This window comes from Pseudophryne corroboree, chromosome 6 (assembly GCF_028390025.1).
Source record: "Pseudophryne corroboree isolate aPseCor3 chromosome 6, aPseCor3.hap2, whole genome shotgun sequence".
Classification (NCBI taxonomy): Eukaryota; Metazoa; Chordata; class Amphibia; order Anura; family Myobatrachidae; genus Pseudophryne; species Pseudophryne corroboree.
In genome coordinates, this window is record NC_086449.1 from 677880007 (window position 1) to 677899127 (window position 19121).

General features: G+C 46.3%; 1 protein-coding gene across 14 annotated transcripts in view; it reads right to left on the bottom strand.

Moving 5' to 3' along the window:
* Window positions 1-19121, bottom strand: part of JADE2 (jade family PHD finger 2) — a 1261323-nt gene that overhangs the window by 1124497 nt on the left and 117705 nt on the right. For 4 of the 14 annotated variants that reach the window (XM_063928271.1, XM_063928272.1, XM_063928281.1 and 1 more), the window contains exon 2: window positions 13634-13767. The exons of the other annotated variants lie outside the window; for them this stretch is intronic. The gene's annotated coding sequence lies outside the window, so the exon portion shown is untranslated. The remainder of the gene's footprint in view (window positions 1-13633; window positions 13768-19121) is intronic. 14 annotated transcript variants of the gene reach the window in all.

Sequence of the window (19121 nt, forward strand, 5' to 3'; positions counted from 1 at the left end):
CTGGAAGGTATGAAGGTATTCTAAGGGATTGTATTCAGAAGTTCCTTGAAGCCAATAAAATCATTAAAAGGAATCAACATGGATTCGTGAAGGACAGATCCTGTCAAACCAACTTACTTGGTTTTTACGAAACAGTAAGTGCAAACCTCGATTAGGGTAAAGACGTGGATGTAATCTTTTTAGACTTTGCCAAAGCTTTCGACACAGTACCACACATGCGACTTATCTATAAGCTACAAGAAGTAGGGCTAGGAAGCACTATATGCACTTGGGTCAAGAATTGGTTAGATAATAGAGAGCAGCGCGTTGTGGTTAATGGATCTCTTTCAAATTGGACTGAAGTGTTAAGTGGTGTGCCACAAGGCTCGGTATTAGGACCGCTATTGTTCAACATTTTCATTAACGACCTAACAGAAGATCTAGAGAGCATGGTGTCTATTTTTGCAGAAGATACCAAATTGTGTACAGCTATAAATACAGAGGAGGATGCAGAGTCTCTTCAGAACGACTTAGAATGCGCTTCAACACAGACAAGTATAAGGTAATGCACTGTGGTAGCAAGAACAAAAATAACACTTACAAACTGAATGGGGTAACATTAGGGGATACTGTACTGGAAAAAGACTTAGGTGTTCTCATTCATAGCAAACTAAGCAGCAGTTCCCAAAGTAGGATGGCAGCAAAAAATAAGAATTTACTTACAGATAATTCTATTTCTCGTAGTCCGTAGTGGATGCTGGGGACTCCGTCAGGACCATGGGGAATAGCGGCTCCGCAGGAGACAGGGCACAAAAGTAAAAGCTTTAGGATCAGGTGGTGTGCACTGGCTCCTCCCCCTATGACCCTCCTCCAAGCCTCAGTTAGGATACTGTGCCCGGACGAGCGTACACAATAAGGAAGGATTTTGAATCCCGGGTAAGACTCATACCAGCCACACCAATCACACTGTACAACCTGTGATCTGAACCCAGTTAACAGCATGATAACAGCGGAGCCTCTGAAAAGATGGCTCACAACAATAGTAACCCGATTTTTGTAACAATAACTATGTACAAGTATTGCAGACAATCCGCACTTGGGATGGGCGCCCAGCATCCACTACGGACTACGAGAAATAGAATTATCGGTAAGTAAATTCTTATTTTCTCTGACGTCCTAAGTGGATGCTGGGGACTCCGTCAGGACCATGGGGATTATACCAAAGCTCCCAAACGGGCGGGAGAGTGCGGATGACTCTGCAGCACCGATTGAGAGAACTCCAGGTCCTCCTCAGCCAGGGTGTGCCCCTGACCAAGTAGCAGCTCGGCAAAGTTGTAAAGCCGAGACCCCTCGGGCAGCCGCCCAAGATGAGCCCACCTTCCTTGTGGAATGGGCATTTACATATTTTGGCTGTGGCAGGCCTGCCACAGAATGTGCAAGCTGAATTGTACTACACATCCAACTAGCAATCGTCTGCTTAGAAGCAAGAGCACCCAGTTTGTTGGGTGCATACAGGATAACAGCAAGTCAGTTTTCCTGACTCCAGCCGTCCTGGAAACCTATATTTTCAGGGCCCTGACAACATCTAGCAACTTGGAGTCCTCCAAGTCCCTAGTAGCCGCAGGTACCACAATAAGCTGGTTCAGGTGAAACGCTGACACCACCTTAGGGAAAAACTGGGGACGAGTCCGCAGCTCTGCCCTGTCCGAATGGACAATCAGATATGGGCTTTTGTGAGACAAAGCCGCCAATTCTGACACTCGCCTGGCCGAGGCCAGGGCCTACATCATGGTCACTTTCCATGTGAGATATTTCAAATCCACAGATTTGAGCGGTTTAAACCAATGTGATTTGAGGAATCCCAGAACTACGTTGAGATCCCACAGTGCCACTGGAGGCACAAAAGGGGGTTGTATATGCAGTACTCCCTTGACAAACTTCTGGACTTCAGGAACTGAAGCCAATTCTTTCTGGAAGAAAATCGACAGGGCCGAAATTTGAACCTTAATGGACCCCAATTTGAGGCCCATAGACACTCCTGTTTGCAGGAAATGCAGGAATCGACCGAGTTGAAATTTCTTCGTGGGGCCTTCCTGGCCTCACACCACGCAACATATTTTCGCCACATGTGGTGATAATGTTGTGCGGTCACCTCCTTCCTGGCTTTGACCAGGGTAGGAATGACCTCTTCCGGAATGCCTTTTTCCCTTAGGATCCGGCGTTCAACCGCCATGCCGTCAAACGCAGCCGCGGTAAGTCTTGGAACAGACATGGTACTTGCTGAAGCAAGTCCCTTCTTAGCGGCAGAGGCCATGAGTCCTCTGTGAGCATCTCTTGAAGTTCCGGGTACCAAGTCCTTCTTGGCCAATCCGGAGCCACGAGTATAGTTCTTACTCCTCTACGTCTTATAATTCTCAGTACCTTAGGTATGAGAAGCAGAGGAGGGAACACATACACCGACTGGTACACCCACGGTGTTACCAGAACGTCCACAGCTATTGCCTGAGGGTCTCTTGACCTGGCGCAATACCTGTCCAGTTTTTTGTTCAGGCGGGACGCCATCATGTCCACCTTTGGTCTTTCCCAACGGTTCACAATTATGTGGAAGACTTCCCGATGAAGTCCCCACTCTCCCGGGTGGAGGTCGTGCTGAGGAAGTCTGCTTCCCAGTTGTCCACTCCCGGAATGAACACTGCTGACAGTGCTATCACATGATTTTCCGCCCAGCGAAGAATCCTTGCAGTTTCTGCCATTTCCCTCCTGCTTCTTGTGCCGCCCTGTCTGTTTACGTGGGCGACTGCCGTGATGTTGTCCCACTGGATCAATACCGGCTGACCTTGAAGCAGAGGTCTTGCTAAGCTTAGAGCATTGTAAATTGCTCTTAGCTCCAGTATATTTATGTGGAGAGAAGTCTCCAGACTTGATCACACTCCCTGGAAATTTTTTCCTTGTGTGACTGCTCCCCAGCCTTTCAGGCTGGCATCCGTGGTCACCAGGACCCAGTCCTGAATGCCGAATCTGTGGCCCTTTAGTAGATGAGCACTCTGCAGCCACCACAGAAGAGACACCCTTGTCCTTGGAGACAGGGTTATCCGCTGATGCATCTGAAGATGCGATCCGGACCATTTTTCCAGCAGATCCCACTGAAAAGTTCTTGCGTGAAATCTGCCGAATGGAATCGCTTCGTAAGAAGCCACCATTTTTCCCAGGACCCTTGTGCAATGATGCACTGACACTTTTCCTGGTTTTAGGAGGTTCCTGACTAGCTCGGATAACTCCCTGGCTTTCTCCTCCGGGAGAAACACCTTTTTCTGGACTGTGTCCAGAATCATCCCTAGGAACAGCAGACGTGTCGTCGGAGACAGCTGCGATTTTGGAATATTTAGAATCCACCCGTGCTGTCGTAGAACTACTTGAGATAGTGCTACTCCGACCTCCAACTGTTCTCTGGACCTTGCCCTTATCAGGAGATCGTCCAAGTAAGGGATAATTATGACGCCTTTTCTTTGAAGAAGAATCATCATTTCGGCCATTACCTTGGTAAAGACCCGGGGTGCCGTGGACAATCCAAACGGCAGCGTCTGAAACTGATAGTGACAGTTTTGTACCACGAACCTGAGGTACCCTTGGTGAGAAGGGCAAATTGGGACATGGAGGTAAGCATCCTTGATGTCCAGGGACACCATATAGTCCCCTTCTTCCTGGTTCGCTATCACTGCTCTGAGTGACTCCATCTTGATTTGAACCTTTGTATGTAAGTGTTCAAATATTTCAGATTTAGAATAGGTCTCACCGAGCCCTCTGGCTTCAGTACCACAATATAGTGTGGAATATTACCCCTTTCCTTGCTGTAGGAGGGGTACTTTGACTATCACCTGCTGGGAATACAGCTTGTGAATTGTTTCCAATACTGCCTCCCTGTCGGAGGGAGACGTTGGTAAAGCAGACTTCAGGAACCTGCGAGGGGGAGACGTCTCGAATTTCCAATCTGTACCCCTGGGATACTACTTGTAGGATCCAGGGGTCTACTTGCGAGTGAGCCCACTGCGCGCTGAAACTCTTGAGACGACCCCCCACCACACCTGAGTCCGCTTGTACGGCCCCAGCGTCATGCTGAGGACTTGGCAAAAGCGGTGGAGGGCTTCTGTTCCTGGGAATGGGCTGCCTGCTGCAGTCTTCTTCCCTTTCCTCTATCCCTGGGCAGATATGACTGGCCTTTTGCCTGCTTGCCCTTATGGGGACGAAAGGACTGAGGCTGAAAAGACGGTGTCTTTTTCTGCTGAGATGTGACTTGGGGTAAAAAAGGTGGATTTTCCAGCTGTTGCCGTGGCCACCAGGTCCGATGGACCGACCCCAAATAACTCCTCCCCTTTATACGGCAATACTTCCATGTGCCGTTTGGAATCTGCATCACCTGACCACTGTCGTGTCCATAAACATCTTCTGGCAGATATGGACATCGCACTTACTCTTGATGCCAGAGTGCAAATATCCCTCTGTGCATCTCGCATATATAGAAATGCATCCTTTAAATGCTCTATAGTCAATAAAATACTGTCCCTGTCAAGAGTATCAATATTTTCAGTCAGGGAATCCGACCAAGCCACCCCAGCGCTGCACATCCAGGCTGAGGCGATCGCTGGTCGCAGTATAACACCAGTATGTGTGTATATACTTTTTAGGATTTCTCTATCGTCCTAAGTGGATGCTGGGGTTCCTGAAAGGACCATGGGGAATAGCGGCTCCGCAGGAGACAGGGCACAAAAGTAAAGCTTTTACAGGTCAGGTGGTGTGTACTGGCTCCTCCCCCTATGACCCTCCTCCAGACTCCAGTTAGATTTTTGTGCCCGGCCGAGAAGGGTGCAATTCTAGGTGGCTCTCATAAAGAGCTGCTTAGAGAGTTTAGCTTAGGTTTTTTATTTTACAGTGATTCCTGCTGGCAACAGGATCACTGCAACGAGGGACAGAGGGGAGAAGAAGTGAACTCACCTGCGTGCAGGATGGATTGGCTTCTTGGCTACTGGACATGAAGCTCCAGAGGGACGATCACAGGTACAGCCTGGATGGTCACCGGAGCCACGCCGCCGGCCCCCTCACAGATGCTGAAGCAAGAAGAGGTCCAGAATCGGCGGCTGAAGACTCCTGCAGTCTTCTTAAGGTAGCGCACAGCACTGCAGCTGTGCGCCATTTTCCTCTCAGCACACTTCACACGGCAGTCACTGAGGGTGCAGGGCGCTGGGGGGGGGCGCCCTGGGAGGCAAATGAAAACCTTTAAAAAGGCTAATACCTCACATATAGCCCCAGAGGCTATATGGAGATATTTACCCCTGCCTAAATGTACTAAATAGCGGGAGACGAGCCCGCCGAAAAAGGGGCGGGGCCTATCTCCTCAGCACACGGCGCCATTTTCTGTCACAGCTCCGCTGGTCAGGAAGGCTCCCAGGTCTCTCCCCTGCACTGCACTACAGAAACAGGGTATAACAGAGAGGGGGGGCAAAATAAATGGCAATATATTAATATAAAAGCAGCTATAAGGGAGCACTTAATCATAAGGCTATCCCTGTCATATATAGCGCTTTTTGGTGTGTGCTGGCAGACTCTCCCTCTGTCTCCCCAAAGGGCTAGTGGGTCCTGTCTTCGTATAGAGCATTCCCTGTGTGTCTGCTGTGTGTCGGTACGTGTGTGTCGACATGTATGAGGACGTTATTGGTGTGGAGGCGGAGCAATTGCCAAATATGAGGATGTCACCTCCTAGGGGGTCGACACCAGATGGATGCCTTTATTTGTGGAATTACGGGATAGCGTCAACTCGCTTAAGCAGTCGTTTGCCGACATGAGGCGGCCGGACACTCAATTAGTGCCTGTCCAGGCGCCTCAAATACCGTCAGGGGCTGTAAAACGCCCCTTGCCTCAGTCGGTCGACACAGACCCAGACACAGGCACTGATTCCGGTGGTGAAGGTGACGAATTAACCGTATTTTCCAGTAGGGACACACGTTATATGATTTTGGCAATAAAGGAGATGTTACATTTAGCTGATACTACAGGTACCACTAAACAGGGTATTATGTGGGGTGTGAAAAAACTACCAGTAGTTTTTACCGAATCAGAAGAATTAAATGACGTGTGTGATGAAGCGTGGGGTGCCCCGATAAAAAAAAAAAAAAAAAAAAACTGCTAATTTCAAAGAAGTTATTGGCTTTATACCCTTTCCCGCCAGAGGTTAGGGAGCGCTGGGAAACACCTCCTAGGGTGGACAAAGCGCTAACACGCTTATCAAAACAAGTGGCGTTACCCTCTCCTGAGACGGCCGCACTTAAAGATCCATCAGATAGGAGGATGGAAAATATCCAAAAAGGTATATACACACATGCAGGTGTTATACTACGACCAGATATTGCGACTGCCTGGATGTGCAGTGCTGGGGTAGTTTGGTCAGAGTCCCTGATCGAAAATATTGATACCCTGGACAGGGACAATATTTTACTGTCGTTAGAACAAATAAAGGATGCATTTCTTTATATGCGTGATGCACAGAGAGATATCTGCACACTGGCATCACGGGTAAGTGCTATGTCCATTTCGGCCAGAAGAGCTTTATGGACACGACAGTGGACAGGCGATGCGTAGAGGAGTTATTTGGGGTCGGTCTATCGGATTTGGTGGCCACGGCTACGGCCGGGAAATCCACCTTTCTACCTCAAGTCACTTCCCAACAGAAAAAGGCACCGACCTTTCAACCGCAGCCCTTTCGTTCCTTTAAAAATAAGAGAGCAAAGGGCTATTCATATCTGCCACGAGGCAGAGGACGAGGGAAGAGACAGCAACAGGCAGCTCCTTCCCAGGAACAGAAGCCCTCCCCGGCTTCTACAAAAGCCTCAGCATGACGCTGGGGCTTCGCAAGCGGACTCGGGGGCGGTAGGCGGTCGTCTCAAGAATTACAGCGCGCAGTGGGCTCACTCGCAGGTAAATCCCTGGATCCTGCAGATATCATCTCAGGGGTACAGGTTGAAATTAGAGACAGAGCCACCTCGCCGTTTCCTGAAGTCTGCTTTACCAACGTCCCCCTCAGAAAGGGAGACGGTTTTGGAAGCCATTCACAAGCTGTATTCTCAGCAGGTGATAGTCAAGGTACCTCTTCTACAACAAGGGAAGGGGTATTATTCCACTCTTTTTGTGGTACCGAAGCCGGATGGCTCGGTAAGGCCTATTCTAAATCTGAAGTCCTTGAACCTGTACATAAAGAAGTTCAAGTTCAAGATGGAGTCACTCAGAGCAGTGATAGCGAACCTGGAAGGGGGGGACTTTATGGTATCCTTGGACATCAAGGATGCGTATCTCCACGTTCCAATTACCCCTCACACCAGGGGTACCTCAGGTTCGTTGTACAAAACTGTCACTATCAGTTTCAGACGCTGCCGTTTGGTTTGTCCACGGCATCTCGGGTCTTTACAAAGGTAATGGCCGAGATAATATTTCTTCTTCGAAGAAAAGGCGTATTAATTATCCCATACTTGGACGATCTCCTAATAAGGGCAAGGTCCAGAGAACAGCTAGAGATGAGTTTAGCACTATCTCAAGAGGTGCTAAAGCAGCACGGATGGATTCTGAATATTCCAAAATCCCAATTAATGCCGACAACTCGTCTGCTGTTCCTGGGGATGATTCTGGACACAGTTCAGAAAAAGGTTTTTCTTCCCGAAGAAAAAGCCAAGGAGTTATCTGACCTGGTCAGGAACCTCCTAAAACCAGGAAAGGTGTCTGTACATCAATGCACAAGAGTCCTGGGAAAAAATGGTAGCTTCTTACGAAGCAATCCCTTTCGGCAGATTCCATGCAAAGGGATCTGTTGGACAAATGGTCAGGGTCGCATCTTCAGATGCACCTGCGGATAACCCTGTCGCCGAGGACAAGGGTATCCCTTCTGTGGTGGTTGCAGGAGGCTCATCTATTGGAGGGCCGCAGATTCGGCATGCAGGATTGGATCCTGGTGACCACGGATGCCAGCCTGAGAGGCTGGGGAGCAGTCACACAGGGAAGAAATTTCCAGGGAGTGTGGTCGAGCCTGAAAAAGTCTCTTCACATAAGCATTCTGGAACTAAGAGCAATCTACAATGCTCTAAGCCAGGCGAAACCTCTGCTTCAAGGAAGACCGGTGTTGATCCAGTCGGACAACATCACGGCAGTCGCCCATGTAAACAGACAGGGCGGCACAAGAAGCAGGAGGGCAATGGCAGAAGCTGCCAGGATCCTTCGCTGGGCGGAGAATCACGTGATAGCACTGTCAGCAGTATTCATCCCGGGCGTGGACAACTGGGAAGCAGACTTCCTCAGCAGACACGACCTTCACCCGGGAGAGTGGGGACTTCATCCAGAAGTTTTCCACATGCTATTAAACCGTTGGGTAAAACCAATGGTGGACATGATGGCGTCTCGCCTCAACAAGACACTGGACAGGTATTGCGCCAGGTCAAGAGATCCGCAGGCAATAGCTGTGGACGCGCTGGTAACACATTGGGTGTACCAGTCGGTATAGGTGTTTCCTCCTCTGCCTCTCATACCAAAGGTATTGAGGATTATACGGCAAAGAGGAGTAAGACTAGTGGCTCCGGATTGGCCAAGAAGGACTTGGTACCCGGAACTTCAAGAGATGGTCACGGACGATCCGTGGCCTCTACTTCTGAGAAGGGACCTGCTTCAGCAGGGTCCTTGTCTTTTTCAAGACTTACCGCGGCTGCGTTTGACGGCATGGCGTTTGAATGCCAGATCCTAAAAGGAAAAGGCATTCCAGAAGAAGTCATTCCTACCTTGATAAAGGCAAGGAAGGAAGTCACCGCGAAGCATTATCGCCGTATTTGGCGAAAATATGTTGCGTGGTGCGAGCAGCGGAGTGCTCCGATGGAGGAATTTCAACTGGGTCGTTTTCCTACATTTCCTGCAATCAGGATTGTCTATGGGTCTCAAATTGGGATCTATTAAGGTTCAAATTTCGGCCCTATCAATATTCTTCCAAAAAGAATTGGCCTCAGTCCCTGAGGTCCAGATTTTTATCAAAGGAGTACTGCATATACAGCCTCCTGTGGTGCCTAAGGTGGCACCGTGGGATCTAAATGTAGTTTTAGATTTCCTCAAATCCAATTGGTTTGAACCACTAAAGAATGTGGATTTGAAATATCTCACATGGAAAGTGACTATGTTACTGGCCCTGGCTTCGGCCGGGAGAGTATCTGAACTGGCGGCTTTGTCTTATAAAAGCCCTTATTTAATTTTCCATTCGACATAGGGCAGAGCTGCGGACGCGTCCGCATTTTCTCCCTAAGGTGGTATCAGCGTTTCACCTGAACCAGCCTATTGTAGTGCCTGCGGCTACAGACGACTTGAAGGACTCCAAGTTGTTGGACGTTGTCAGAGCCTTAAAAATATACATTTAAAGGACGGCTGGAGTCAGAAAATCTGACTCGCTGTTTATACTGTATGCACCCAACAAGTTGGGTGCACCTGCTTCTAAGCAGTCGATTGCTCGTTGGATTTGTAACAAAATTCAACTTGTACATTCTGTGGCAGGCCTGCCACAGCCTAAATCTGTTAAGGCCCATTCCGCAAGGAAGGTGGGCTCATCTTGGGCGGCTGCCCGAGGGGTCTCGGCATTACAACTCTGCCGAGCAGCTACGTGGTCAGGGGAGAACACGTTTGTAAATTTTTACAAATTTGATACCCTGGCAAAGGAGGACCTGGAGTTCTCTCATTCGGTGCTGCAGAGTCATCCGCACTCTCCCGCCCGTTTGGGAGCTTTGGTATAATCCCCATGGTCCTTTCAGGAACCCCAGCATCCACTTAGGACGATAGAGAAAATAAGAATTTATTTACCGATAATTCTATTTCTCGGAGTCCGTAGTGGATGCTGGGCGCCCATCCCAAGTGCGGATTATCTGCAATACTTGTACATAGTTATTGTTAACTAATTCGGGTTATTGTTTAGGAAGCCATCTTTCAGAGGCTCCTCTGTTATCATACTGTTAACTGGGTTTAGATCACAAGTTGTACGGTGTGATTGGTGTGGCTGGTATGAGTCTTACCCGGGATTCAAAATCCTCCCTTATTGTGTACGCTCGTCCGGGCACAGTACCTAACTGGAGTCTGGAGGAGGGTCATAGGGGGAGGAGCCAGTACACACCACCTGACCTGTAAAAGCTTTACTTTTGTGCCCTGTCTCCTGCGGAGCCGCTATTCCCCATGGTCCTTTCAGGAACCCCAGCATCCACTACGGACTCCGAGAAATAGAATTATCGGTAAGTAAATTCTTATTATTTTCCAGCCTCCTATCAGCTGGCTCCTTGAGGGCGGCCGTATCTGGAGACGGTAACGCCACTTGTTTTGATAAGCGTGTGAGCGCCTTATCCACCCTAAGGGGTGTTTCCCAACGCGCCCTAACTTCTGGCGGGAAAGGGTATAACGCCAATAATTTTCTATCGGGGGAAACCCACGCATCATCACACACTTCATTTAATTTATCTGATTCAGGAAAAACTACAGGTAGTTTTTTCACACCCCACATAATACCCTCTTTTGTGGTACTTGTAGTATCAGAAATATGTAACACCTCCTTCATTGCCCTTAACATGTAACGTGTGGCCCAAATGGAAATACGTTTGTTTCTTCACCGTCGACACTGGAGTCAGTGTCCGTGTCTGTGTCGACCGACTGAGGTAAATGGGCGTTTTAAAGCCCCTGGCGGTGTTTGAGACGCCTGGACAGGTACTAATTGGTTTGCCGGCCGTCTCATGTCGTCAACCGACCTTGCAGCGTGTTGACATTATCACGTAATTCCCTAAATAAGCCATCCATTCCGGTGTCGACTCCCTAGAGAGTGACATCACCATTACAGGCAATTGCTCCGCCTCCTCACCAACATCGTCCTCATACATGTCGACACACACGTACCGACACACAGCACACACACAGGGAATGCTCTGATAGAGGACAGGACCCCACTAGCCCTTTGGGGAGACAGAGGGAGAGTTTGCCAGCACACACCAAAACGCTATATTATACAGGGACAACCTTATATAAGTGTTTTCCCTTATAGCATCTTAATATATAATAATATCGCCAAATAAGTGCCCCCCCTCTCTGTTTTAACCCTGTTTCTGTAGTGCAGTGCAGGGGAGAGCCTGGGAGCCTTCCTAGCAGCGGAGCTGTGTAGGAAAATGGCGCTGTGTGCTGAGGAGAATAGGCCCCGCCCCCTTTTCGGCGGGCTTCTTCTCCCGTTTTTCTGACAACCTGGCAGGGGTTAAATACATCCATATAGCCCCAGGGGCTATATGTGATGTATTTTTAGCCAGCATAGGTACTTTCATTGCTGCCCAGGGCGCCCCCCCAAGCGCCCTGCACCCTCAGTGACCGTTGGTGTGAAGTGTGCTGAGAGCAATGGCGCACAGCTGCAGTGCTGTGCGCTACCTCATGAAGACTGAGAAGTCTTCAGCCGCCGATTTCTGGACCTCTTCTCTCTTCAGCATCTGCAAGGGGGTCGGCGGCGCGGCTCCGGTGACCCATCCAGGCTGTACCTGTGATCGTCCCTCTGGAGCTAGTGTCCAGTAGCCTAAGAAGCCAATCCATCCTGCACGCAGGTGAGTTCACTTCTTCTCCCCTAAGTCCCTCGTTGCAGTGAGCCTGTTGCCAGCAGGACTCACTGAAAATAAAAAACCTAACAAAACTTTTACTCTAAGCAGCTCTTTATGGAGAGCCACCTAGATTGCACCCTTCTTGGCCGGGCACAAAAACCTAACAGAGGCTTGGAGGAGGGTCATAGGGGGAGGAGCCAGTGCACACCACCTGATCCTAAAGCTTTTACTTTTGTGCCCTGTCTCCTGCGGAGCCGCTATTCCCCATGGTCCTGACGGAGTCCCCAGCATCCACTTAGGACGTCAGAGAAAAGGCTAATAAGATACTAGCATGGGGCGAGGGTGTTATACTCCCGTTATATAAATCACTAGTGAGGCCGCACCTTGAATACTGTGTACTATTCTGGGCACCGTACTACAAAAAGGATATCCTGGAGCTAAAAAATGTTCAGAGGAGGATGACTAAACTAATTAAGAGCATGGAGACGATGGAATACAAGGAAAGGCTTAAAAGACTAGGCATGTCTACATTGGAAAAGAGGAGACTAAGAGGGGATATGATCAACATCTACAAATATATAAGGGGACAATAAACAGAGCTTGCGCGGGACCTGTTTTTGACCAGATCAACACATAGGACTCGTGGACACTCGCTCAGGTTAGAGGAGAGGAGATTCCGCACAATACGTCGTAAAGGCTTTTTCACGGAAAGGACAATGTGTGTTTGGAATTCCCTGCCTGAGGGAGTTGTAATGGCGGAATCGGTCAACACCTTTAGGAATGGGTTAGATAAATTCCTAATGGATAAGGATATCCAGGGTTATGATGCATAGTCACGAATTATAGTTACTACAAAAAGGGATAAAATGCAACGGTTGACATCAGCATCAGCCAAAAATTTTAGACAAATCATCATGCATAAGAGACCACAAATAGGTTGAACTCGATGGACAAATGTCTTTTTTCAACCTCAGATACTATGTTACTATGTTACAATGCTAATTTTCCAGGGACCGTTTCCTGCGCCAAAATTCTGCAAACCAATCATACACAGTGCTTCTTCCCAATAATCAGTTTACAATCGGTCAAAAGTCTCTTGCTGTCACAGACCACTCTTGTAGTCATAGAAGATCATGGTTCTCCAGTGGCCTCTGTTTAATTCCATAACAAGTTTATGCAGAAAGTGAACATGTTGACTTCTTTGGTGTGCAGTGCTGCTCATGGTTCTGTGCCTTGACATTTCACAAGAACTTTAGTCAGAGATTACAGTCCACAATTAGACAATCAGATTGCGTCTACTCTACTTGTGCACTGCACATCCGGAAACTACATATATGTGTGTGTAAGTGTATTACCATTTAGGTTTGGCAGGCTATCAGCACTAAAACTTTACCATATTATTGCAGTAGGTTACGTTCTTGACCGACTATACTTTCTGACAGTTTAGAATTAGATTCATATTTTTAACTCAACTGATTTAGCATAGCTAATCTGTCATGACTTCTATACGATTTGCAAACTAAAATACAGGTGAATAAGTAGAGGGGACCTGTCCAAAGGGCTTCACTTTTCTAATATCAGCAATAATTATCTCTCCACTGTGTAGTTGCACAGCTTGGGCAGCGTCCAGCATACCTGATGCCCCACACTTGTAATGGCTGACAAGAAAACAGATATGAGAGAGGAGCCACTACCTGACAGATCATTACAAAACAGGACATTTATAGGATTTTGCCTTTAATGCTTGGCATTCGGACTCCTGAATCCCTTCTACAACTGCCTAGAAAGACAAAAAGAACCCCTAGGAATTACCCGGCTCACACCTCACACATAGATGCATTAATCTGCATGCACAAACATGTACTATTGTTTTGTTAGCAGTTGTTTTTTAACAGTTTTCATGTGGAGACACATAATCTAGGTAATGATTATGTGGGCAGAAACACACTTTCGGAAGCAGTGAATCATTGTGGCGCCTATCAAACCTGCAAAAAGTGCTGTGTTGTGATCAATACATTAAGCCTACTGGTTACCTAATGTCTGAAGGGCTTCACTTTCCATTGACTAGGAAAGCAGTTGCCAAAGATCATTTCAACATGTCTGCAGTGAAAAGGATTAGGTTTGGAAGATGGATAGTGTTGGTAGCTTCTGAAATGAGCTATTTAACCTGTTGACAGAAAAGGATGAGTTCAACTTTTGATCGCAGCCAGCAAACATACATTTCATACTGACACAGAACCTGACTGCAGGGAAACATTCGCCTGACTAGCACACATGACATGGCACAAGAAACCGACTGCGTAGGCACAGCCAAGTCACTGACTAATTATCAGGTACAAGACACCCTTATTTAAATGTAGAATTGGAGTCGTACAATATATATATACTTGCAAAAAAAACAAAATTTCAGAATACATAAAATGAAAAAAAAAAATAGTTTTATGTATATTTTGATAAAAGGCTAGACTTTTAAATATGCAGTAAACTAGTACATGTAATATCAATGAATATCGAGCAGCAGTGACAGATTACAGGTGAAAGAAAAATGGACAACACCGTTTTTTTCTATGGGAAGGTCAGGAGTCCAAGAAGTTGCAGAACCAGTCATATTTAAAATTCCCCTTTTAATTCCAGACAGTGCAAACTGGCATTCTCTGGGCTGAACAGCCTATCCATTCACATGGTCCTTGTGACCTCACCAAGCAAGCTGCAGTCTGAAAATGACTGTCTCCACTGTGTGGTGGCAGATGCACAATAATATTAACACTATTTAATATTTATTACATTTCCAAACATGGTATTTTTTACCTTTATAGCATTACAAGTGCCTCCGCTATCATTGATATTTTCTGGAATTAACACAATCTTTTCAATGAATATTATCCAAAATCATCAGCTTTAAAGTAATGAAAAGTTTTTTTAAACATAATAAATGGCCATGTTCATGCATGTCACATTCCCTGATTTGCAGAACAAACAATTATGCTGGGAAAAAATCTTGTACAAGCCTGATTGCTTCACGACAGCCTAAGCAAGCATTTAGAAAGATCAAATCTAATTTGTTTTTAGATGGCACAACATTTTCCAAGAATAGCAACATTGTTACAGAAAAAACTAATAATGATCTTCAAAAGGAAAATAAAACAGCTCTTTATAAAGGATCCATTTCACTCCGGTGAAATTTCCTGACAATTACAGATATCAGCTATTTTCATCCCTTTTACCAGAAAGGTCTGTAATACAATACTTGCATTTGGGATGTTCGTGTCTCCAAAGACTTTTCCCGGGACTTGTCAAAAGTGTACATCACCGTAGGTGGATCTCCTACTGCCTACTACTGCCAGTAAGTGAAGTCAGTGGCAAAAAAATGCTACTTAATCAGTCCCAGCTTTTATTCTTTAAAGACTACATAAACAAATGGAAAGGAGAAAAGTAAACTGAAAAATGTAATTCTGAAATCATGTTTACTTGCTTTTATTTCCGTTTCGTTTTTACAAAAGCAGAACTCACAGTTACTGGATCAGAATGTTTCCTAGTGGAGACCTGGAACTGCCAAACTAAACAGCTATTCTAGGGCCACTCTGTTTCAAGTACTATATAGTACCCTGAATTTTTTATGGAAACCACTTTACGATTGTGGGTGGTGTAATTAGGAGGACCAACAAGAATTGCATCTACGGGGGCAATTCAAATATTTTCTTCCACAGCTGTCACTAGGGGGTGCAAAATTGATTAATTCATTTGTTGCTCAGTTCAGGCATCATTTAGTTGCGGGAGACACATTTCTTCTCACGCCAGCTAAGGTGGCAAGAAGAAATGTGTGAAAAGTCCATGGTTTGGGTTACCTAACCAAGACTATAGATAGCTTTAGCCACTATACACAGCTAAACTTTGTCTATTTGGGTGTGTGAAAAGTCATGGGCGCCCAGTTGTAGAAACAATTGAATTGCTCTGTTGGGCACCTGTTAAAACAATTGAATTGCCCCCTTAGGATGCGTCAGCAATCGTAGTCCTATAACCACTAATTTCACTGGCTCTCACACCCAATAGCAATCCATCTCTACAGCTACCTATTTAAGTCACCATCTACAGGCCCTAAGTCCTGTACAACACTACCACAATGCACATCTGCAAGCAGCATTCCACAATCATGTAACCTCCATGATTGCAGGTTCTGTGTGCACTAATGGCTACATGGTACAGCTGGCAGGGCAGTGGAGGCAATTAGCTTGTTACACCTTAGGATTCCATTTACTGCACCCACCAATACCACCACCACCTACTCAATTCAGAAGTGACAGAAGATAGCTGCTTAGACGTAATTTAAATATAGACATTCCTCTGCTACCAAGAGCAAAAAGAACATTAAATGTAAATATAAACAAATACAAAAGAAAATCCCACGAGGATTGAGGCTCCCACAAGAACGCCTTAATTTTTTTCTATTCTTAGAAGTTATGTCGTACTTAAATTTATTGATATAACTCCTTCAGCTAAAATCAATAAAATGGCTTTAACTTTTTAGATTATTTCTGTATTTTACAGCTATATATTTATCTTCATGAGTGTGTTCATTAGTGCTGGCTTTCAGTACAACATAGTTCTTAAATACTGTCTGAACAGGATGTAACTGTATCCAGAGAGGAGCTTGATGTTATAACCCATGTAAACAAAAATAAACGCACAGCTGTAAACCACAGAGGATAGCTAGAATCTACAGCAAAGTTTTCAGTAAAGCGAAAAAAGATATACAAGGATATGTACAAGCCACCAATAAATCTAGGACATCTGAAGGTGGAAATTCCCCTTCTAGCATATCTGCTCTTATGAAGAGTGCACTACTTTATTCACTAATATACAGACCATCAAACATATTGGTGTCCTTAACAGTACCAGGTTTTGGTGCCTTTAATGATGCCCATTCATGATTTAGAGAAGGTACAAGCTACAATAACAATTTAAGTTCTTTAATCATTCTACATGCATACAAATTGCCATCCAGTGTATCAGTATATAAATGTACAAAAAAAAAAAGCACAAAAAGATGATTTATGGTAGGTATACGTGGATTTGAGATTTCCGCGAGACCTCTAAAATAAATGTGTATCTAATAGGGCAAATTCTGCAAGCATTTATTCCTGACAGGGATAAGCTGCACCACCCAGTGGTTTAGGTATAATATCACAATGTCCAGTGTTCGTTTCTAGCATATACAGGAAGGTTAAAAGGGATTTGTCATTTTTTTTGTTTGTTTTTTTGTTTATGCCACTTCATTTTTAAAATGACAATTCCGGCCCGTCGGAGGAAAAGGAAGGAGTAAAAAAAAAAAAAAGTACTGTTCAAAATTCAACCAATGAGAAGTAAAAAAAATTTGGTACAGTGAGCCCCGACAATAATGTGTCTGACTAGGATTAAAAGACTTTTCAATTAAATAGTCCAGATCCAAGGTATTCACACATATGTGATATTTACGGCTATATTCACCAGGGAGGAGTTGGGAGATCACTGGGAAATGTAAACATATACACTACTCTACTTATATGCCAGCCAAGATGGCTGCCTTACCTTTTACATGCTCCTGATCATCTATATAAAACAGCTTAAATTTACCACAACTGATCTATGAATCATCATAAATATCCAAGGACTTACCTTTAACTTGTACTTCTCTACGCGGACATCTCATCAAAACCAACGGATTGCATTCCTGCGCCGAGATACACACTGGATTGAAACCTCTGCATCTATCCACTGAGAAGTCCTTCAGTTTGGAATCTACTGTACTCTGCATTGGACATCCCAAATAAGGTACTGTGGACTACAAACTATCTTTGGCTCCATCCAGCCCCTCACTTTAGACATCATTCAAATATACCAATTGGATTAAAGAGCAGAAATAGGTTATAGCAATAACGATTATAGCCATTACAATCCAAGATGGCGCAGATGTCTGCCTCGGAGCTATGAAGCTCAGCCAAAAAACCTGTTTCCCCTTGTTTTCCCCTGCCCTGGTCTACTCCACCGGTGTCCAAATACAGCAGGGAAGCCCTCCTAAATCGGAGCGCTCCTGCTGTGCTTACCCCATGTTCGGGCCCGTCGGGGGGAGGATCAGCGGCTCTTGCAGTCCTCGCTGCTCTGTGTGGCAGGGATGCAGACATTGTGGATGACCAAGCGGCCGCAGCTCCTCGCAGCCCAGGCGGTGACTGGCGGTCAGATCGGCTGCCCTGGAAAAAGAATGACTGAGGCCCTAATGTCTGCCCTAGTAGAAGAACCAGGGCTCAGAGGAGAGGGTGGTGGCGGTGAAGGCACCAGTCTGCAATTCCCACAAGAGCGGTTCAGCCTGCCATCAAGACTGTTAAGAAATGGACCAACAAGGCTAAGCTGAAGCTCCAGGCCTGCTTCGACTGCACCGAATCTTCGAAGCCTCGGCAACCGACCTGACAGACACCGTCACATCCTACATCAGCTACTGTGAGGACATGTGTGTACCTACCAAGACTTACCGCTTTTACAACAACAAGCAGCCCTGGTTCAACGCCCAGTTCAGGCAACTTCGTTGGGCCAAAGAGGAGGCCTATAGCAGCTGTGACAGAGCACTAAACAACCAAACTAGGAACTCTCTGACTAAAGGAATCAGACTAGCAAAAAAGCGGTTCTCGGACAAGCTGACAAACGACCTCTCCACCAATGACCCCGTATCTGTATGGAAAGGAATGCAATCCAGAACCAACTACAAAAAAATATTGAAGTTCACCACCATGCACCAAGACCTAGCAGATAAGCTGAACCACTTTTATTGCAGGTTCACAAAAGAAGTCCCATACGACCCAAACAATCACCTCTACGATGCCCCAAACACCGACGGACATCTCCAGGCACTGCAAGTCGCCGAAAAAGAGGTGGAGGCACTGTTCAAAACCCAGGAAAGCTCCGGGTCCTGATGGAGTGTCACCATCTGCCCTGAGAGCATCTGCGGGTCAGCTCACCCCCAAATTCACCAAGATCTTCAACAAATAGCTGGAGCTACAGAAAGTCCCTTCCTGCCTCAAAAGGTCCCCTATCATCCCGGTTCCCAAGAAACCCTCTCTCACGAACCTGAACGACTACAGGTCGATAGCACCGACATCTGTGGTCATGAAAAAGTTTGAGCGTCTGGTTTTGAATCACCTGAAAACTGTGACTGGTCCCCAACTGGACCACCTACAATTTGCCTATCGTTCGAATCGGTGTGTCGAGAATGCAGTCAACCTGGGCCTGCACTACATTCTACAGCATCTAGACATATCAGGTACCTACGCGAGAGTCCCGTTTGTCAATTTCAGCTCGGTCTTCAATATAATCGTCCCCAGCATCCTCCACCCCAAATTACTTCGTCTAGGTGTTCCATAAGGTACCTGTTTCTGGATAGTAGACTTTCTGACGATAGGACACAGTTGGTGAAAGCAGGGCTTTTCACCTCTCAAGCACGGTCCATTAGTACAGGGGCCCCTGTGTCCTGTCACCCCTGCTCTTCTCCCTGTA